We start from the raw sequence: 24,128 nt of genomic DNA, 5'->3' as shown, positions 1-24,128 counted from the left end.
TTTTAGAGTGATTGCGTATCCTTTCTATATGGGAAAGGCAAAAATTTCTGTGTGGTCGCACTTTTAAACCCATAACTCCGGAATCGGAAGTCGGATCAACTAAAAATTCAATAGCAGCTTATGGGAGCGATATACCGTTCATATAAAACTAAGTTTGAGCGATTTGGTTCAGTCAACTCTGAGAAAAGCGAGTGAGTTTAGAATAGCTCCTAGCTTCGGCTGGACATATACTAAAATTGGAACGATACAGAGAAGATTAGCATGGCCCTGCGCAAGGATGACACGCAAAATCGTGAAGCGTTTCACATTTTTAAAAAAAAGAGGCCGTGTGGTATCCGGCCTAGAATTGAGCCACTGGAGTCCTGCTCCCATGTCGTAGGAGGCGACTGAAAGTAGGAGACCCTAAGTCAAGGTGTAGTTCCGTGCCGAGGACTTAATGACTGGAGGGTCTAAAATATGCCAGTCGCGCACGGAACATTTTGGGTTTTGCCCTTACTGTGTTATGCGAATCTCTGACACAGTGGACCATTATTTTCTTCGCAAATCGTGGGAATTAAATGATCATGTCCCATTTAAACCTGATATGGCTCGCTATATGCGTTAACATCCCAACTCGCTTGGTGTCCTCTAGTTGTTGTGCAATTTGTGTTGGAGATGAAATGTACAGTTCTCTAATCAACAATGGTTAGAATAGCACAAATCAATCTCCAACATAAACGTACAGCAACTATAAATTTATCTCGACTAATGCAGGAAGGTAAAGCTTCCATAGCATTGGTTCAAGAACCGTATTTCCATGAAGGAAACTTCTATTTTGGAAAGTTACTTAACACTGCCTTCATTGCTTACAACAAGACAGGCATGACTAACCCACGTGAAATGCCTCGTGCTTGCATTCTTGCAAATAAGGCTATTGACGCGTGTCTCATATCGGAGCTCACAACTCGCGATATCTGTGTTGTCACAGTTACACTGACTGTCGGAAACGTAGACAAAAAATATATATATTGTTCAGCATACCTACCGCATAACGAATCATCTCCTTCTGGTGATTTCAAAAGCGTTGTATCATATTGTAGCAGAAATGGGCTTCCGCTCATTATCGGCAGTGATGCGAATGCTCATCACATCATTTGGGGCAGCTCGGACATCAATCTGAGAGGCTCTGAACTGATGGAGTACATAAGTAGTACAAATCTCCATATTCTGAATGTGGGAAACCGACCAACTTTTGCGAGGTCTGGGAGGGAGGAGGTGTTAGACATAACACTTTGCTCTGATAGAATTTTGCATGAACTGGGAAATTGGCAGGTTCCAAATGAAACTGAACCGTCTCTATCCGATCATAAATATATATTTTTCGATCATTTTGATGTCACTTTCAATGTGGTGACATATCGTTATCCTAAATCTACAAACTGGGACCTCTTTTTGGAAAACTTGGCGACTAAATTTCATGGATATTTTCCAACAATTAGTCAACTAGACGACTTAGATGACGTCGTGGATACGACAAACTCATTCATATTAGCATCCTACGAAGAAGCTTGTCCACTTCGTACTGTTAAATCGACTAGGGGAACCCCTTGGTGGAGGGCTGAGCTTGAAAGAATGAAGAAACTTATGAGAACAGCTTGGAACCGGCGTCAGCGTGATGACTCCAGAGCTTTCAGGTCAGCTCGTAGTGCATATAAGAAATGTCTTAGATCTGCAGAACGGGCTGGCTGGCAAAGCCTATGCACTAATGTCTCTAGTCTGAACGAGGCTAGCAGATTAAATAAAATTCTCTCCAAATCGAATGATTTTCAGATGAACTCCTTAAAAACCAGAGATGGTGTTTATGTGACGGACGAAAAAGATGTTCTTAATTGTCTCTTCGACACACACACTTTTCAGGTTGTATCGATCCGGAGTTGAACAATGTTCACAGATCTCATTCTGGTGATTCGGACTCGTGGGCGTTAGCACGCACATTGGTCTCCACTGAATCGGTCAAGTGGGCAGTTGACAGCTTTGCTCCATACAAATCACCCGGAAAAGATGGAATACTTCCCGTGCTACTGCAAAAGGGATTTGATATTCTTAAACATGTCTTGAAAAAGATTTTGCTTTCCAGTCTTGCTACCGGGTATATCCCGAAAGCATGGCGAGAAATTACTGTTAGATTTATTCCCAAAGGGGGGCGCTCAAGCTATGAAGAAGCCAAGAGTTTTAGGCCTATCAGCTTAAGTTCTTTTCTTCTGAAAGCTTTGGAACGGATAATCGATCATCACATCAGGAACGTTAGTTTAGTTGAATATCCACTGCACAAAATGCAACATACATATCAGTGTGGGAAATCCACGATCACTCTGCTTCACGATGTTGTTTACAACATTGAGAAAGCCTTCTCGCTCAAGCAATCTAGCTTGGGTGTATTCCTAGATATTGAGGGTGCTTTTGACAATGTGTCCTTCCTGTCTATTCTGGAAGCGACGCGCGGTCATGGGATACCTGCATGTATCTCAGGTTGGATAAACGCAATGCTTAGTAACCGCATACTTTGCTCGTCACTGCGACAGGCTGAGATACGGAAGTTGAGTATTTGCGGTTGTCCTCAGGGCGGCGTTCTGTCACCTTTGTTATGGAACTTAGTAGCTGACGGCTTGTTGAAGAAACTCAATGAGCTTGGATTTCCAACCTACGGGTTTGCTGACGATTACCAAATACTAATTACTGGATTTTGCATCGGAACAATCTTTGACTTAATGCAACAGACATTAAGAGCCGTCGAACAGTGGTGTCGACAGGTTAAACTATCAGTTAACCCAAGCAAAACTTCAATGGTTCTTTTCACGAAGAAGCGAATAACAATCGGAGTTCGTCCCTTGCAGTTCTTTGATTCTGAGCTACTGTGTGCAGATCAAGTCAAATACGTTGGAGTCATATTGGATTCCAAACTGAATTGGTCTGCTCACATTGAGTTCAGAGTCAAGAAAGCGTGCATGGCTTTCGGGCAGTGCAGACGAACTTTTGGAAAGACCTGGGGTCTCAAACCTAAATACATCTATTGGATTTACACGACAATTGTACGTCCAATACTGTCATACGGATGCCTTGTGTGGTGGCAGAGGGGAAAGGTGGTGACAGTCCAGTCAAAGCTAAACCATCTGCAAAGAATGGCGCTCATGGCGTTGACTGGTGCTTTCACCACGACTCCGACTGCTGCTCTAGAGGCACTTTTAAATATCAAACCATTACACATACACTTAAAACAAGAAGCACTATCATGTGCATACAGACTGCAGGTTACTGGGCTTTGGAACAGTAATCATGTTGATCTTGCTACCAGTCATACACGATTGTGGTCACAAATGGTTACATGGGGTGAAGATATTCTTGCTCCCAGCGACATTACACTCACTTGTAGTTTTCCTTACAGGACATTCCATGTGAAGATTCCCTCTCGAGAGGAGTGGTTGTCTGGTTTTATGGAAAGACAACAACAAACGCAAGTAGTCTGTTACACTGACGGTTCTCTGATGGAGGGACGTGCCGGTGCTGGTGTCTACTGTCGTGAAATGAGATTGGAACAATCTCACTCACTAGGTAGATACTGTACTGTATTCCAAGCAGAAATCTTTGCGATTATGTGCGGGGTGCAATCGGCCCTTCAACTGAGTTTGTCCGGCAGAGTTATAAACTTCTGCTCCGATAGTCAGGCTGCAATCAAGGCCCTTAGCTCAGACAAATCCCGGTCCAAGCTAGTGATCGCGTGCCGAACCCAAATCGAAGAACTAAGCATTGTCAACACTATCTACCTTGTCTGGGTGCCCGGACATTGCGGTATTACTGGAAATGAATGGGCTGACGAATTGGCCAGGGCAGGTTCAGCGATTGACTTCGTTGGTCCTGAGCCCGCGCTGCCAATTTCGACAAGTTGGATACGGGAAAAAATACGGTCCTGGGCTTCGTCCGAGCACCGCAATTATTGGAGAAATCTACAAACGTGTCGCCAAACAAAGGCGTTTCTAGAACAACCATGCCCAATGGTTTCGAAAAATCTCTTACATTTTTCGAAGCTCCACTGCGGCATGCTGACCAGGGCTTTAACCGGCCACTGCAAACTCAATTATCACATGGCAACTATTCAGCGCGCTGAGTCTTTTGCATGTGATCTTTGTGAATCTGACTACGGAACCTCATATCATCTGATATGCAATTGTCCAGCGGTAGCGCAATTGCGATTTCGAGTCTTCAGCCGTCCTTATATAGACGAAACCATGTTTGGTCGACTGAAACTCAGAGACATACTAAAGTTTCTTATCCAATGTGGTATAGAGCTTTAGGCTTATTCGCAGGCAAGTTGAACTACTTGTGAGTTTAACTTACCTGTTGTTTATTTTTGTTTTGTGCTGTTATTTTTCCCACCCTTCCAATTCTACTTCCTCACACGTCCTTGTCCTTTCCTTCCGCTCAGGAAATGATGAAAACACACGGCAAGGCACAAATCCCCGACTATGTACGGGGAACGTGCCATTTGAGCCAATATATTCTGATTCCTGATTCCTGATCCTTTCTATATGAGAAAGGCAAAAATTTCTGTTTGGTCGCACTTTTAAACCCATAACTCCGGAATCGGAAGTCGGATCAACTAAAAATTCAATAGCAGCTTATGGGAGCGATATACCGTTCATATAAAACTAAGTTTGAGCGATTTGGTTCAGTCAACTCTGAGAAAAGCGAGTGAGTTTAGAATATACATTCACACATACACACACATTGCCGATTAAGTTGACGATTTTTAGAGTGATTGCATATCCTTTCTATATGAGAAAGGCAATACATGAGAAAAGCAAAACATCAACCTGTTACTTATTACGCTGGTAGATCTTAAGTTCTGTATTTTAGAATGTTTTTGGATGACCATAAACATCAATTGGACTCACTTAGCATTATGATCCTCTATGAGCATGTACCGCATCCATAAACGTCCGAAATATGACTGGTTACGCTTGTAGATCTTGAGACATTCACTCCAGGAAACTCTTGGATTACCTGGAACATGCTGTTATGACTGAAGGAAATTGGTAACTGACTTTCGATCCTTCTCGTGAATTGTCAATTCTCAAACCATATACATGATAGAAGGCATCATTCTACTCAGACAAGACCATACGTTTTCCCTATGCACATTGAATGCTCTGTTGATTAGTTCCCTAGTTGGTCAAATACACATAGAAATTAGTTTGCTCAGTCCAAAGAAATGTCAGCTCGATTGTTACCTTACACTGATATCAAATCAACATTCAACAAACATCTGAAGTTACATACAAGTTACAAATTCAAGACTACTGCTTATTTGCAATAAAATAAGAACGGAAAAATAGTTGCATAACCAGGGTGGCTCATTTTCAAAGATAGCACTGTTGATGAATCATCTAATAAAAATAGGTGATAAGGAACGCGGACGAAAATAGCTGACCACCGCCTTGGTTTATGAAAAAAGTTGATAAAGTTGTAAACTAATTCACGAACTGAAAAATTGTTTGGCAATTACATAGAAGAAACCGCGATTTATGTTCGTAAACAAAACAAACAACTTGATACATAAAAGTAATATGCAGGTGTTACGGAAAAAATTGAACACGATTTGTATTTGTATTTGTATTGTATTTGTAAAAATTTATTCATCTAACATTTAATGTCTAAATGAAATTTCCTGACACTAGTGTGATTGTATGCGTCTTTGAAATCCAGATGCGGTGAGATTAAAATCAATGAACTCGCTGAACCTCCGAACCATTGCGAGTAAAGGACTGTTAGCAACATATTCAGTTGGTCTTAATTCAGGAAAAAGCATAGCTCTTTGGCGAAAAGTACGAGATGATGCATAGAGTTGCATTTGTGCTAGTAGATCGGGAACATCGTATTCACCCAGCAATATTTTGACCACAAAAACTGCATGCGATGTCATCCTCCATTCAGCAATGGTGTACAGGCCCAACAAACGACAGTAGTCTTCATACGGTGGCAGGTTTTGTGGATCACTCCATGCAAGAAACGCAGCGCGACATTGCTAAATTCTAGCATCGAGCACGTCAAAACGTTGTAACTGATTACCAGAAATATTATAATCAAAATGTATGATGTTCCTAGTGCGATGAAAGTTGATGACACTGCATTTGGGAATGCACAAAACCATCATATTCCGCACACACCAGTCGTTGAGAGTATCCAGAACGGCTTGCAGTACCAGGCAGTCGGACAGATTACGAATTACGTAATATAGTTTAACATCGTCAGCGAAAAATAGTTTGCCACCAGGATTCAAAATAACAGCCACGTCATTAATAAATAAATAGCGAAAATAGCAGCGGTCCAGGTGTACTGCCTTGAGGAACTCCAGAGCTGTTCGAAAGCAATCCGACTGAACAGTGGCAATACAAACAGTTGACATCAAGTTGACGATGAACGAGATACGATCGAAGCCACTTACAAAACCTAGACATGCAGCCAAGTCTTTTTCAGTTTGGGAATTACGAAATTGTGATTCACTTTGTCAAATGCGGATTTCAAATCTGTATATATCGCATTCACTTGAAGTTTTTTGCACATGTTATCCATAAAAAAGACGTGAAGCTCATTAGATTGGTTTCCACCGAACGTTTCATTCCAGAAGCTACCGTACTTACAAACAAAAATTTCTAATCAGAACCTGGGGCGAAGTCAATATCACTTTTATTATTTAGCATATCAGCAAACAAATATAAATGTCAGAATATACAATGTATGATAGCCAAAAATATTACGACATTTACAATGCACACTTTTAAAACAAAGAGCGCCATCTCCAATAGGTCAGAGATCCACTGCTTTTCGTTAAGTTCTACTTCAACCTTAAACGTCAATGCCAACACAGATGGATTCGAACAAAATGTACTATAAATCAGGGTAAATTATAATAAAATAAGAAATTGAGCGAAAACTCAAAACAATCAATTGTACGAAAAGCATAAAAAGAACTCCTGCTTTACCAACGTGTATGTTAGCTTTAATAATCCCTATAATAGGCAAAACTCTTATTATCCCACGCAAACCTCAACAATGAGCAAATGCCCCATCCCTCGCACTACTTCCGGGAAAAACTTTACGAAAACAGCTCCACCCCTTTCCCGAACCCTCGTGCATTCAGCAAACAGACTGTAATATCATACTCATAATAAACCAAACTTTTCCCATATTTAATCCGCGCATTGTGTAAATCCATTCAAATAATTCTCACTCCCCGTGTACCCTTCCTCCTCCCACTGCACAGCTGGTTGCCAAATCCCAGTTTGGACCCACTTATTAGCTACACAGAGTCGCAGAAACTAAGCACTTCTTGCTCGCCCGGCAGGCAGGCAGATAGGCGAGCAGGCAGGCCCGACCACACGTTTTCCGACGTTCCCAAGCCGAACATGGTGGAAAACTGTACCTATCAAGAGTTATTTAGTTTTACAAGAAACATTCTGTCATATGTGCGACTGGGGGGGCTGGTTGCTGTACCGGCAGGAGCAGGAGGCGACGTGATAGTGTGTATCATGTTCAAGTTCTCTAAGCTAGTGTCTAGACGTTGCCATCCGAAACGTGCTTGAATGCCTTGCTTTCGGTCGAATTGTGTGTGTTGGTATATCCCGGGCAAAACCCCTACGGCTGCACAGTTAGTTGGAATCGTATTGTCAAAAGTTTGCTAGTTTCTTTCCCGAAATTGTGTCTTGATGCTGTGAGGAAATTGGTTTGTTTTGAAATTAAGTTATAACAGGTTAAACAACAAGATTGCTGGATGATAACGATTATTTGGGTACCTTGAAAAAGGATACATTATCGTATTCTTTGTACGTTCGAATGTTTGTTGATTTTTCAAGCATCCTATATTTTGTTGCGATTATCATATTTTCCAGAACAGAAAATGATCGAACCAAGGCAAAATAGCCAAAGGGGATAACCTAGCGATTGATATTTGCCACATGGCTCAGAGTCCCACGCAGTCAATGCTCTTTCAGCCTTTGCCAATTGTTGTCACAGCCGTCAGTTCCCCATCAATCGTCCCATCGATTATTTATCTACGTTATGCTTCAATTAAAGTTCAATTGAAATGTTCCCATTTTTGTCAGACTCCCGTTCGAACGGTTGCCCTAGTGATGCATAGATGTGCAATTTCTCAGCAGCAATTTTGCTGCTCATCAAATGTTATTGGCCTAATGGATAGATTTGTTGCTCGTTGGTGGACAACCGCAAATTGGATTGAAATTTATGTCATTCCATGTAATTGATTTGTACTACTCCTTCCTGTGTGGCGAACAGCTGTGTGAAAGATCATACATTTTTTTAAATACTAGAATTAACCTTATAGCTTATAAAAGGTATACATTCTTAACCATTGCTGCCTTACCACTAACCGTCTAGTGTCAGTAAACAACAACGTTTTACTGCCAATAGATCACCGAAATATGGTAAGTATATACGACGGACGTTTCCCCCGGATCTAGTGAAACTTATTCATTAGGAATTCAGACGGGGTAACAAAACTAACTAACCACGAGGACCAAACTAATAAATGTCATTGCGAGCCGGTGCCACGGCATCCCTCGAAATTACTGCTACTTGATTTCCCACCACCACCTCCACCACCCACACCACAAGCATAACAAACGGGGTATGCTGTGTATATGTAGCTAACTGACGACTTTTTCTGTACATTCGCTGCCAAAGGTACTCGTCGATTCGGTCTGTGGCGGTTCTTATTTGTGTTCCAATAAACTTCAACGTCGAGAGGGTAGCTGAAGGAAGTCAACACGAAATCGAAGGTATATGCAAGTTATGAAAGCTAATGTCGCTGTGGGAACTGACAAAAAATATTTAGCCACCCCTTGCCATCGCTGCTGCTGTGTGACTGGTCGTAAAATGTCCTGACGCCGACAACAATAACGACAGGAGCAGCAAAAGCAAACAAATCAGTCAGAAGGCCTTTGGATAGGTACCGTACCGACTAACGTAAAAGTCAAACGGGTGTGGGATGTTCTTTTGGCATGTAAAAAGTTCACTCGAAGTCGATTATCGTGACTGTGGTATAAGTCATTGTATAAGTCTCGTAAAAGCTGTGAGTAGTAGCTATTCGATTTGGTTGCTATTTTTGTGCACTATTTTTAGTTATAACAACTTTTTGGAATTTAGTGTCTAACTAGTGCTAATTTGGGTACTAGTTCAGATACATAGTCTAACTGGACACCCAGATGGTGCTAGTTACTGACGAGGAGAATCCGAAACACTAAAACAAAAAAAACCATACTTCAACTCTCATGTATTTTAAATATGTTCATTGATAATAATTGTGCGTAGAGATACGCAACATAATATTTCGCTTACATGTTAAGGCAACGTCGAAGAAAAAGTAATGATTTCTGAATTTTTAAGGGAACACCCACGAGAATGAAAAAAATAATTTTTAGCAACCATTTGCTAATCTTTCCCGTTTATAACAGTATTGCTGGATTTTTCGATGCCTCGGTTCCATCAACGCTAACACAAAGTTTTTTGTATTTTCGATTGTTTATGTTTAGGTTTAGGTTGGGAATCAGTGTTTCAGTTTGTTTTTAATAAAGAACTCCTATATGTTTTCTTCTTCTGCTGTTTCGGTTTTCTCTTGTTTGTTAGTTCTTGCCAAACGCATAGCTGTCATGTTCTACCTAAGTTTCTATGCTGTGCGAACTAACCGACACGAGAACAGCAAAATTTCGATTTCTTGAGAAAAGTTTAATAAGGACCGAAACGAAACGGAAAAAGAGAACATACATGAATTCTTTATTAAAAACAGACCGAAACGCCGATTCCTAACCTAGAAAAACCTAACACAAAGTATTGTGATGTGATGTGATATTAAGCCACCATCAGTTCAAGGTTTTTCCAATGGATGCGGGTAGACTTACGGTAGCCCCGAAATAGTTTATCGTGAAACCTTCGCATTATTGCTGTCAATGAAGGGAAATCAAAAGGTTTGGGCGGGTCCGTAAGCAGAAGCACTTACTCGCACCCGTTGGTAATAGTGTCCCTTCCAACAGTAATACTCTAGTCAAAAGGTACAAAATTTCGCTATACCTGCTTTACCCACCTGATGGTTTGTTTAGAGAAGGGTGCGTCAAACTCATATCAGACCTTTTGAAGAAAACAAGTTTTCTTCAAGTGACTTAGGCTGGCTACCCACGTTCCTTTGTCCAGTCCTCAATTTATATGATACCCTGGTGCTCCCAGCCCCTCCCAGTTTTCAATGATATATAGTGCATTAAATTTAGTGTATAAGATGTAATATATCATAGGAGACAAATAGCTCAATATCGATAAATATAATGGATATTTTGTTCATACCTGATTGAAAAAAATATTAAAACCTGTAAAAAATGAATAATATAACATAATATAATATAATATAACATAATATAACATAATATAATGTAGTATAATATAATACAATAAACAAAATTAAACAATCCGCGTTGATGGAAAACCTGAGTGTATAATATAACGCAGATTAATATAATATAAAATAATGCAATATAATACGATATAACATAATATAATATAACATAATATAACACAATATAACACAACATAATACAATATATCAGTGCTTGATAATAAAGCCTAGTGTCTGGAGTGAAGTTACTTCAAATTAATTATTTATACACTATGCTATATTTTTCCTCGGTGGAGAAAATTTAGGTAAAACTATTTTTTCATTAGGAAGAAAATTGTTTAAACCATCTTTGTGCTTAAATAGCCCAAAACCTTTTATTGAATTAGTTATGTAATTTGCGGTTTACTCCTGTTACTAAGTTAGTGTCGGATTCTGATGAGACGAAATCGCAACGCAAATTCCATAACTAATGTAATTGTTTTACAATTTTCTAGAACATTGCGCAGTTATATTTCATAGAACTGAGCTCTGAACTCCCAACTCAACGCTTATTTTAAGAATATCAAAGGCTCTACAAACAATATGAAGAAGCTTCCCGAGCAAAGTCCAACATCAAAATTACAGCAAATAGACAACATATTTTGATATCAAGCATCAAATTGAAATCTTATTTTGATATCAATTTAAACTTTTTCAGATATGACATCATATTTTGATCTCATTTTAATGTGCTTACATTTTTGGAAAAAAATGTTTGCTTCTATTTCTTTGACAAACATCAAATTGATTACTTATTTTGTCATCAAAGAAATATTTCACCATCTCAATGAGTTTTCAATTTGCTTTCACTGATAGCATAAATAGTTTTCTGTTTGATGTCATAGTGCAATTTTTCTGCTTTCGTTAAAACGACCATAATGATAACCTGAGCAATCATTCCATACTACATCACAACATCAAGTTTAGTTCTCAATTTGTTATCAGACTCTGTTCGGGTTCCCTGATGGCATTATTTGGGCATAAACATTTTTTGACCTCACACTCATCATTTTCCGAATTGTTATGAAAAGTGAAGTTTTCTGTTAACATTTTTATCCGCGCGCAAAATTTAATAAATTGGGCGTGTATAAGTATAATAAATTAAAACTTCATTCCAGAGGATTACTAACTAACTGAGCTCCCACACGTGCTACTAAATTCTACGTTATTTTAAGATTAAAAATGGGTGTTCCACAAGGAAGTAATATAGGACCTCTTATATTAACGCTATTTTGTAAGGATACAGCTCGGTATCGGGTGTGAACTGATTCACGCTTATGCTGTGAAGTTGTATATTGTAATTCGCTCAATCGAAGAGTGACTCTGGTTGCAATATCATCAGTTAGTAGAATGCAGTACCGTCTTTACGCATGGCCAAACTGGGCCAAGGGCCCTGAATTTTTTATAGTCATAATATCATACTACCTGTCCACATTGACGAAGCAAAGAAAATTAGAGATGAATGAGCGCTCTTATTCTTTGTATCAACAGGACAACGATGACTGTGTGTATAGCCAGATACATAACCGGCGTGAATTAAGTAAAGTGCACTTTATGCTGAAAGTTTCAATCCAATAATTCTTACGTGCTTCTGGAATATTTCCTGAACAAGCCGTGTGGTGTCCGGCGGGCTGAAATCTTTTTGCGCTATTTCAGCCAAGAATAGAACCTCTGGGAACTGCTCCCATGTCGTAAGAGACGACTAACAACATGCTAGGAGTTCCTAGGTCGAGGTATTGCTCCGTACTAAAGATTTAACCTGGACGGACCTGGCGGTTGTATAATAGCCGTAAAGGACGAAATCTAATTCTACACTAAGTAACTGCATATATTAATATACTGGCTCTTCCACGCCACGGTTTAACTTACAAAAAAAACTTAAAAAAAGTAAACTTTCATGTAGGAAATTTATTGAATTGGCTTAAGATGGAGCAGATGAATTGCACAAAAAGTTTTTTATGTTGCAAGCGATCTGTAGATGTATTAAATTAGGTTTTTTATTAAATCTGGAACCGTCTACCAATAAATCTACATTAACGAATACCTTCAAAAGTTACTTCTTGAGGTCTCATGAAGCATAATACTTTTGCGTTCCTAAACAGTTATAAAAATCTCAATATTCCAGAACTTCACTTTGTCAGAAAATGTAGGGCCATCGAAAGCTAAAACTTCGTAAAATCGCACTCCTGGTCCTTTCTTCAAAATCATCCACTGCAGTACTCTACGTCACTCGTTCGAATTTGCACCGCTCATATGGTAGTCGGTATTTGCTAGTATTGCTGTTCTCCCATCCATTCTTCTTCTGGGTCACCGAGGGATCCCCTGTCGTAGTGTTTATTATATTCGTTACGCATAATAAACATGTCGTTTGCAATTGGTATTTAACCCAATTATGGGAACGTTTCTGATAGGGAGAGTGGAGATGCCAACTTGTCATTAACATTTTGTAGTGAATTTTTTCACATTCATTTGGGATATCTTTTATATATTTGTACGCTTTCTTTGTACTGCAAACTTTAAAAATGATTATTGAAGTGTTAATAGGAAGCATTACTCCCGATGGCCGGGTGTTCGCAGTTCAAATTGTCCGATTCGAATTCTCGGAGATTGATCGCGAGCGACTTCGTGCATATTGCTAAAATCATATTGTCTATAGATGAATAAACCTCTATCATATTCCACGCAGTTTTATAATTTCATAACGCCCCACGGAAGAATAGTTTTTAAAATGCCTATTTGAATGGGTTCATTTTTCTACAGGAGGTCGCACACCTGAAAACTTTGATCTAAAATGAAAAGACAAAGCGCGTGAGTACCTTGCTAAATCATAATATCTACCAAGATATATCCTGATTCATCTCCCTACCCACTAACACCAATCCTGTGACACTTGATGATGATGATGCAGAGAATTCCTCGGTCATAATAATCACAAGTGTTGAACTAACATTCCTTCCCATCCTAAAATTGACTTGCATGGGCGTGGCCATCTACGTTATTGATCATACTATAATCTTAGTCTCTTTAGGTTGCACGTTGAGTATGATGAACTACTCCCAAGTATCATACAATTGGTTCAATATGCAATTTCAACAGGCTTTGATCAATCACGGGAAACTCACGGGCGGTCAACTAAGCTAAGCTAAGCTTCTGGAAGATTTCCTGAACATATTTTTTCGGCTTTGCTGCAGGTCTAAGAAGAACAAAACTTTAAATAGTTTTTGGCAATCAAAAACATGCTCAGGCATATGCTTTATATTTATATTTGCTAGCCATGCATGAAACTTCTCTTGTTTGGGAAGGAATTGATTCGTTGAAAGGAAAAAAGACTGCATTCATTTATCATCCCTATGGTCTTCTTTTTCAGGGACGAAACTATGGAAACCGCTTAGGACGCTACCATCATAGTATTTCATCTTGCCTGTTGCACATCTTTATGAAATTACCGTAGAGATTCAGCCGGTAACCCGAATGTAGATATTGGCGCGACTGCCAGAGAGTTAAGAAATTTTTGGATTTCAGCTTGTGCTTCATATTGACAGCTCTGCTCGAGATATGTTCGAATTTTTTTCTTTTTTTTTTTAAATTTGTGAATATGGCAACTCTGCTAACAAATTAGATATACCTATCTACACATTCCCCTCAAACAATGAACCCAAGCGCACAAAGCAAAATGAGTCAACGTTGATGATGATGGGTAGTACCGCGACACTATATTAACCGTGTTTGTAAATGGAGCGGGAATGTACAGCGATTTTGTGTGCGAATAATTGTGTTCGAGATTGTACATAAAAGTGTGTTGGAAACGAGCACAACACAAAAGAAAGCATTATGTTTGAAAGGACAAACTCAGTTGCGTGTTGGAAGACACTGGGTAGCGCCAGTGTAACGGACTTCTAACTCAGCTACACTGGCTGTGAAAACACGCAGCGCAGTGATCTGCTCCGCCTGCCGTTCAACAGGCAACTGAGCTTGTACGGCCAAAAATTTGAAAATTTATCGTGAGATGGCTGAATTATATGCGTTTAAAATTGGACCATTTTTCGTTACATACCATTTTTGTAGAAATTGCAACGTGCACCCCCTATCGAAAACAAAGACGTAGTCCTACGTCAAAAACCTCTTTTAATCCACCTAGTGATGCAATTTTGCCCTTCTCATTTGTCTAAACTATGAGTCATGTTCAATATAATGATGGAAATGTTTAATACATATTCAGTACGATTTGCACATACATACAATGGATCGACAGTCACAAACTTGAGATGCTATGTGTCGACGCTGTATCTGGTTACGTTCTTTTGAAAGGAAGGCTATGTCTGCAAATTGAACCAGTCCGTTTTTTAATAAACTGGTTTTGTTATGAGTGAAAATACTAATTATCTTCTAGATAAATAAATCAACTCACACTTTTGTGAGAGTATATGGTGGGACCATCAACATCATTATCAAACAATTGAAACCAGCGGCGGATCTAGGAGGAGGGTCAGACCCGCTAAAAATTTTCAACCTGTTATGAAATTTTAAACTAGTTTCAATTTTAAAGTAGTTTCAATCCCAAAATCATTTCAAACTAAATTTTAATTAAATGCGGTTATTGCGTATTACGTAATGTGTTCATTTCCAAATTGAAATTTCAGTCCCATTAGAAAAATTTAATTCTGGATCCGCCCTTGCTTGAAGCAAATTATATATAATATTTACTTAGCTTAAGTAGCATTAGCTCATTAGCTGTTGTCTTTCAGCTGACTAACTTGATCATGCGGGGATGAGTGTGAAGGGGATAAATAACCCATAACCGAACCACCCCCAGCCTATCTTGGTATACCTACTGGGTGAAGGTGATTGGAATGAGAGAGGGGTGGGTCTAAAGTAGGTGGATGCGGTGATTGTTTGAGGGTGATCTGTTGAAGTTGTTAATCATGATGAATTGATACTTTCTCATTTTTATCAAATGAAATTTTATATATGGTATACACCTGTTCAATAATAGGAGCCCTCCAGTTATTCAGTGGTTTACAACCGGGGGTAAATTCACCGCCAGGGGTAAATTAGACTATTGTAGGGGGTGAATCATGCGGAATAAATTTTAACTTATTCTAAAATTCGTGTTAACGATAACGTTTACGCTTACTGAGACAGGAACAGGTTTCTAAAAGGAAAGTTGTGGTTTTCATCCAATTGAAAATCATTTGAATCTGACAGGGTGGGTAATGATGGTATGTAATTTTCAGAAAGGCGTACATCATGGGGACCTATAGTCGGAAAGAAGAAATGGAATGAAAAAAAGTTGAAAACCACTGAGTTATATAGTGCCCAGAGGCCCCGAGTGGTCTTAAGACGGCTCTGGTAGAATGATTTGTAGAATTTTGTAGAAAAACTACAAGGGGCAGCCCTATGGGGTTGCACGAACTGTAGACGTAGGACTATACTACTTAATGTAAAATATTTATTTTCTTAGTACTTAGTGTGTGGGAAAAAACACCCGGACCGGTGAAGAAAAATCAAATTTTGTACAATATAATCACATCTCATGTATAGAACAAGCTTTCTAGTTGCTCTCAAACAGATCCTAAAAGTTCAAACACCCATGGATAACCCCAAGTTTGTAGATGTGTTTCGATGCCATAGGATTGTAAAATGGTTAATATTACGTCATGAAAATTCAATTCTTCCGTGACAATTTTTTTGCCTGTAAAATGCCCTGTGTGTTTGCAAAGCTCATGATTTGTTGGGATATTGGCATTGATCGGAAAATGCTTTCCAACGCTGCGCATTGCATACATACAGGACATTTTGCAGGTCACCAGAAGCTGTTCATTTTACCACCGCCACATGTTCATTTTACCCACTCGCTATACTGCCGTAAAACGCGATTGAAGATGAAAATTGTATTAGCCATCTGGAGGGATACGGTGTAACAAATAAAGCTTTATTGTCCAAAATTACGTTCATGGCAATCGTTTTCAATATAATCAGCCCAGTTTTTTATTATAGAGATTTAATTAACGTTAGTTTTTAAGAAAAATGTTAAGTGGGACTGTTATGCCGAGAAATCGAGCGGAAACCGGAAAGTTCTACGCATATCAGTCCCATAACGATCTATGTAAATGATGCCCATAACTCATTTTTTTTTACAAAAGTGTATGTCGTGAGTTTTTCTGTTACTCGGGAGATTTGTTGCTTCATCAAAATTGGAAATAGGGTAAAGTACCTATTTTTACTCTATTTAGAAGGGTACCTCACAAGATTATTAATTACTCTGCCTACACGCGATGGAGTGCATTAATTTGGCATTCCCAACCTTGCTTCGTTCTTAAGAACCAATCTAATAACACAAATGGCCTAAAAACGATGAAATGCTAGTGTTTGATCGCAACTAAAGTTCCAATCGAGTGCTCCAATTGTCGCCCTACCATTGGATCCAATTTGTTGACCAAAGATAGCAAACGCTGCACTAACCAACGGCTTCAAATGGGTAGCGTGATAATAGAAACATTGCGAAAATAGGCTCATTATCCTAGATGCGTTCGCCATGTTATGCAAGCAACGATAGTAATGAAGAGCTTTACAGGATTGTTCTCACTACTGTGATTAATATTGCCACTGCCATCTCTTTTTTAATGATCCTGTATTATTCCATCAATTTTTTCAGTGCCCGAAATCTAGCGTAATGAACTTCTTAACTAAACGCTACGTAATTATTTTTTTATTGCGCACTTTTTTGGGATTTTGTTAGTGGGACAATTATGCGTAGAATATCAACAATGGGACAAACAGACTTGGTATTTTTTCACGAAGTCTTCGAACAAACTTTATGAATTGGATGTGTTTTCTGAAAATATACATCAAAAAGGACTGTTTGATTAAAAAAATTGAAAATGACCAAAAAGCAACATGGGACAATTATGCGTAGAACGGCAGTATAACCATGTCTCATTTTTGGACATGGTTAGAAATCAAGAATCATGTTTGAAAAAATGTGTTTATGAAGAAGTATTTTTACCAGATATGTACAAAACATGTCTAACAAGAATCTCATTCACTTATTAGTTAGAAAATAATGACTTTGCTTAACGTGTTCATTTTACCGCCAGTTTCCCTACCTACCAACACATTCGCCCCAAGCATTGAACCCAAGCGCACAATGCAAAATGAGTCAACGCTGATGATGATGGGTAGAGCGAAAGAGACAACTAGTACCACCACGACACTATTAGCGCGTTTCACCAAAATTCCACGCGGCCTTTCCCGATTGAAAGGAACGGCCGCGCTTAGCCCATCTATCATAATATCGTGATTTTGCATAGCGAAGGGCTGAATGATTTTGTTCCAAAAAACAGCCCTGCGTTATGCAACACTTTGTGCAGGTTGATTATACCAGTTGCAAGTGGGGCCAAATTCACCAAGTTCCGTAAAATTCCTTTTAAATTACAAAATTGATAAAATTGCTTAGATGAGCTAAACTAATTAATCAAATCCTGTTTTAAAAACTGTCCTTGCGTTTAAGCCAAAATGGGAAGCTTATTACTACCACTACATCACTTAATTTCAAGCGCAAATAGCAAATACATGTGCTAGTTAAACCAAAAATTTACTGGCAACATTACAGCGGCATTTAGGAAGCAGTTGGAGCGGTCGCCTGTTGGACGACACAGGGTAGCGTCCCTCCACAGCCAGTGTAACGGACTTCTAACTCAGCTACACTGGCTGTAAAAAACACAACGCAGTGATCTGCTTCGCCAGCCGTTCAACAGGGAACTGAGCGTGTCTGGCCAAGTCCGTTCTTTAAATAGTCGATGATGACGTCATTCATAGAAGCGTTGCGCGCTAGGTACACCAATCCGTCGTACAGGGCTTGGGAAGCGCTATCTTCTGTGTGTAAATGCGCGATATTTTGACAAGGTTGTATATTATTTAATTTTTTAATGCTATAATATCAAAAATCTTTGGGTTTATCTATTGGAATCTATTCTTAGAAGTATTTCGGGGTGATTTGCGCAAAAAAATTGAAAATTTATTGTGAGATGGCTGAATTATATGCGTTTAAAATTGGACCACTTTTCGTTACATACCATTTTTGTAGAATTTGCAACGTGCACCCCTATATCGAAAACAAAGACGTAGTTCTACGTCAAAAAAAATCGATGGCGATATTAACCCCATCCAGATTATGCCTTTCCTCAACTTCCGAGATTCCTACCGCTTTCGATGTTAACCTGTACACTACCGGATTATTTGACTTTTAGACATATTTAACCGGTCTCTTGATTTTCTGTAAATTGGTTTCGACCTGCATACCAAGGCTCCTTGCTTTCCTGTAAACTATGGAGTTTTGCTGAATTTTCCGATCACCAATAATTACAAATCGCCCCATTTGGAGTAGTTCACCAGGTCAAAAATTGTTAGCTACTAAATCGCTGTTCGTTCTTTTATAAATAAAGGTTTAAGAGCAAACCAAAGACATGACTTAGACCATAGTCTTATTACGCGCCACCCAGTGAATAATGGAAACCAATCAGAATGTCGCTAATAAAAAAAATCATAGCAATTTTTTACATCTCTTACGCTAGATGTGAATATTTTGAATTTAGTACAAGATCGTTAAAATTTAATTTCGACAAAATAAAGCAGGAATTTAAACATACCGTTCAGTACAACGGGAGCTAGTAATATTTAACTTATAGAAGATTATTAATATAATTAAAAGTCATCTTGCAGACCGATATTTTGAAACAGGTCCTCCTAGAGAGTCCACATATTTTTCATAAAAAAAATTGTATGGTAGCGAAAATACCGGTGCTGGCTTTTGTTCAGTACCGGTATTACGGTACCAAAAATGGGTCGGTATTCCCAGAATTTTCGGTACCGGTATTAAAGGTACCACAACCCTACTTGTGTGAAACCAGTCTGTCTCTTTTTTTTCACTACACCGGTGTAGCACCAAGAAAAAAACCTGTTTTAATCCACCTAGCGGTGCAATTGTGCCTTTCTCATTTCTCTAAACTATGGCACGGAGGCTTTTTATGTTCAACATAATTGTGGAAATGTCCATTACATTCTTAGTACACTTTGCACTTATACACAATGGCATGCCAGCCACGAACTTGATGAGCTACGTGTCGACGGTGAAACAAAAAAATATCATACTCCATTAGCCTAATCAGCATTAGATCAATGTTATCTGCTTGCTAACTCATTTTGTCATGCGGGGATGGGTATGTGAGGAGGGCGAAAGTCCCATGAACGAACGACTCCCCAGCTTAAATTGACATGCTTTGTAATATAGTGGTGGTTTAAAGATGATGGGGTTGAAGGGGAGAGGTATGAGGGCTGGATAGGTCCGAGGGGTGATTTAAGGAGATCTTTAAAGGAGGGGAGTGAACAGTAGAGGGGGGGGGGGTGTAACCCCTCTCCGTAAACCATCAACTACGCCCCTGTTAAAATCCAGAAACCTTATGCGAGTCAAAAAAAAATTTAGGATTAGGTTAGGCCGGGATTAGGTTGACGTTTTTCAGAGTGATTGCATAACCTTTCTATATGAGAAAGGCAAAAATGTACAAAATCCAAAAAAGTGAATCTTCGTCAAATTTTTTTCGTGTTTGCATCAAATCTCGACGTTTTATGCACCTTGAATACATTTAGCATCAAAAATAAAAATTCTATTTTTAATTTTTCCTATAGTTTTTATGAGAAATTTCTGTGTGGCCGCACTCTGAAACCCGTAATTCCGGAACCAGAATTCCGATCGATCCAAAATTCAATAGCAGCCGATGGGAAGGTTGCACCTTTCATTTGAGACTAAGTTTGGGCAAATCGGTCCAGCCATCTCTGAGAAAAATGAGTGACATTATTTGACACATACGCACATACATACACACACACATACACACACACATACACACACACATACACACACACACATACACACACACATACACACACATACACACACACATACAGACTTTTTCCGATCTCGACGAACTGAGTCGAATGGGATATGACACTCGGCCCTCCGGGCCGGGATTAGGTTGACGTTTTTCAGAGTGATTGCATAACCTTTCTATATGAGAAAGGCAAAACGAAAACTCTATAAAAGTTTATCCAAACCAGATGCTAACCAGGCTATTTATCACAGGCGCTATGTGACCAACATCCACTGCAGCTATGGAAACCATGAGCCCATTTTTACACGCATCTATAACGAAACAAATTCGAAGATATGAAGGCTGCCAATGTCTTATAAAAAGTGGTCCATTTTTGTTTTTCTATGCTGATCAACACAAGTAAAAAGTAACTTCATTGTTGTCACTATTACAATACCTTCTCCTGGATCCAAAAACGTTATACGACTTCATGCTCAAGTGGCTCCCATCAGTGTTTCCATCTAAGTGTGAATGTAGCAACTGCAATAAAGACGATACGCACGCACATCTCCTCGCTTGTCACTTGTAAACGTGACCAGCCCGGGGGGATTTGTCAGCACCGAAGTACGCACGATCCCACAGATTGCTAATTATTTAATAAAATAAAATTTAATGAAAGCCATCCTTCGCTCCGAGCTGAGACTTTGTGGAAAAACAGTCGAACGGAGGCAAAAAATGGTAATTCAATTTTCGGCGAATGGTGTATGTTGTTTTGCTGCTGGGTGAGTCTGCCAAACGGTACGGGTGTATCGGCTCAGATAAAGCAAATGTTAGAGATGCCAGGCACGAAAGACAGGCTCGGTTAACAGTTGATTTTTTTTTGCAATAGCTATGGAGGTTTTCGAATGCTTAAGCTACGAGTAGCTACGATCGAAGAACCTTCTTCAAACATTTACTCAAATCTGGTTTGTTTTCCGTTTGTTGCTATTCTATTTGCATTTGATACCGTAATGGATATTTACCCAAATAGATGCTATCTCACATGCCGGCAATAGTTTTCACTATTCACTCATTCGAACCAACACACATACACGCACAATGCCGGCAGTTAGTTTGTAGTTGAATGAATGAATTTGATCAAATCCATTTCCGATATCGCTTGAAGCACCCAATTTACTCACTCCCAAATTTCGAACTTGGCAAATATCCCGTCCATCACACACTCACATCCCATGAATGCAAGTCGGATATATCGAATGAAAAGCCAGTTTCTTAACTTGCAGCACACACCTTCGCTCTACGGTATTCATCGCTGCGAATACAGCGTGTCACAAACTGCCAACCACCGAATCGGAAATGAGGTAAAATTGATACTAGAAATCCGAACTCATTTCCCGCCAAACACGCACGCTCTGAAAGGCCTTGTCACTGACATATTTCGTATTCGTTTCCGTTTCCGGAATGGCGGACGGCTCCAAAACACCATTCATTTGTGCGCTGCTGAGTGTTATGCAGTTTTCAGTTTTTTTTTCTTCTACAAGCTTCCTGCTTGAAAAAGCAATTGTACGACATCCTCAACGACGATGACGGCGACGACGACGATGAGGACGTTTCTATTTCCCCATTAAATTATGACAACCGCACACTCATAACGAGCGGTGGGTACAGCTACATTTGCTCCCCAATGTTGTGCCCCCAACCCTCCACCGTTGCTCGGCGAATAGATGCGATTCCCTAGTGGCGAACATTGTTTCAAGCGCTTTCATGTACGAAGCCAATTGACACTCTACCGTAAAACTAACATGGGTATTTAGATATAAATTCTGTTGCTATTGGAGTTCTGCTTTTTTACCAGTTCCTAAGAGGCAACTCATAGATTGCGGTCTATGGTGAGGTGGTACGGGGGCTTAATATCATAAGACGGCCCCGACCAGGATCGATTCCAGCACAAACCTCGCTATTTTCATAGCAAAGAGAACTATTCGATCGCTCTATTTTTTTTAATCTAAAATTTTATTTAAAACGCCTGAATGCGTTAGCACAACTGAGCCATGGGTCTTTTAATTTTTTTTACAATAAGTAAAAATAAAAAAAAATCTAAGAATGTCGGTCTGCCAAATCTTGTTGACGCAGTTTGCTGCTACGTGTTGCGATCTTTTTCCTTGGCAGTGAAGCCACTTGGGGGTCATTCAGTCTAATTTCTCTCGCGTTATCGTTCCCGTCCATGTCGTCATCGGTACTGCTGTCTTGCTGTTCACGATCAGAGGTTCTTATTTGTTTCTTGTTCTTACGGGTTGCTGTTTAATATCCGTCTTCATCAGTATTTGCTTCTTTATTGGCGATGCTAGTTGTTGGTTTGGTAGCGGTTGTCGTGGTCGTTGTACCTGCATTGTTGGGTTATTGGATCGTTGTTTTTGGTTTATCTGAAGGTGTCGGTGCCTGCTTGTTAGGCTTGTTTGCTGTAGTAGATGAGTTTTGACTAGTTGCTTCGGCGCATGTTTTTTTCCGTAGTGGGCTTTATGGTTACAGAATTGGCATGTTGGAGTCTGCCCGGGATATGTGATTAGCGTTGTTTGCTTATAGGTCACGCCTTCCTTCGATGATCTGCATTCGATAGTCATGTAAGAAAGTATTGGTTTAGTCACTCGCATCCTCACAATACGAACGCCATTGGGAATGCCGGTGAAATTTCTCCAGGTGTCATTCGTAATAGATTCTACTTCTTCATATTGCGACATGATTCGTTTGATGAAATCTTCCTTCGTGCGCGGGGCCAAATCATGGATACGCACGTCCACCATGTCGTTTTCCATATGCACGGGGATCTTGATTCTGGTGTTATTAAATTCGACCTCGTGTTGCATGTTGTTCTTTGCAATGAATTTTTTCGGCCTGTACAAAGCTTCTAAATGTGATTAAAACACAGTTTTTTACGTGATGTAGCTGAATGTACGTAACTTCAGAGAATCAATAAAATTAATAAAACGAAGAAGCTGGAAAAATGTTTGAATAATAATAATAAAATTAACCAAAAAAATGAATCAAATGAACAAGATAAAAAAATAAATAAAATAAATGAAATGAATACAATGAATAAAAGAAATAAAATGAATTAAATAATTAACAAAATGAATAAAAAACCTGTTTTAATCCACCTATAGGTGCAATATTGCCTTTCTCATTTCTCCAAACTATGATTTAATAACTGGTTCGTACAATATAACATTATGGAAATGTCTTTCATTCTTATTACACTTGGTAAGTATATATAAGAGCACGTATTTGCATTCATCGCGGTATCGGTTTGAATCGGAGTTTTCTATGTGATCGCACTGCACAACCCGTAACTCCGGAGCCGGAAGTCGGATGGAGATGGAATTTAATATCAGTTTCCGGGGACGCAACACCTTTCATTTGAGACTAAGTTGATCAAATCGGTCTAGCCATTTTCGAGAAACCAATATAACCGTTATTCTGAATTTGGATGCTTCCGTATCCGTCGATGGTGGCCAGTGTGGCCAAAGAGACTTTGAATGACTGTTGGGGACCTAGATCTACAAATTCAACAGTTGTATTTACATTTTGCAAAAAAATTCACCTTTTTACATTCATCGCAAAATTCGTTAGAATCGGGATTTGCTGCGTGATCGTACGTATTACCCTGTAATTCAGGAACCAGAACTCGGATCCACACAAAAGTCAACAGCAGCTGATGGACCTTTCATTTAAAATCAAGTTTGTCAAAATCGGATCAGAAAATTCCGAGAAACCGATGTGGACAAATCAACAAA

At 39.3% G+C, this 24,128-nt stretch overlaps 1 protein-coding gene and 1 non-coding gene across 3 annotated transcripts in view; one reads left to right on the top strand and one right to left on the bottom strand.

Annotated features, from left to right (window-relative positions):
• Positions 1-24,128, bottom strand: part of LOC131678768 (roundabout homolog 2-like) — a 374,166-nt gene that overhangs the window by 109,772 nt on the left and 240,266 nt on the right. The gene's annotated exons all lie outside the window — the stretch shown is intronic.
• Positions 209-312, top strand: LOC131686473 (U6 spliceosomal RNA). Its single transcript, XR_009305129.1, has one exon. It is a non-coding gene; the product is annotated as a U6 spliceosomal RNA (small nuclear RNA).

Source organism: Topomyia yanbarensis, chromosome 2 (genome assembly GCF_030247195.1).
Source record: "Topomyia yanbarensis strain Yona2022 chromosome 2, ASM3024719v1, whole genome shotgun sequence".
In the NCBI taxonomy this organism is placed as follows: Eukaryota; Metazoa; Arthropoda; class Insecta; order Diptera; family Culicidae; genus Topomyia; species Topomyia yanbarensis.
Note: the sequence above shows the minus strand (reverse complement) of the source record. Positions and strands in the feature narration are given on the sequence as shown.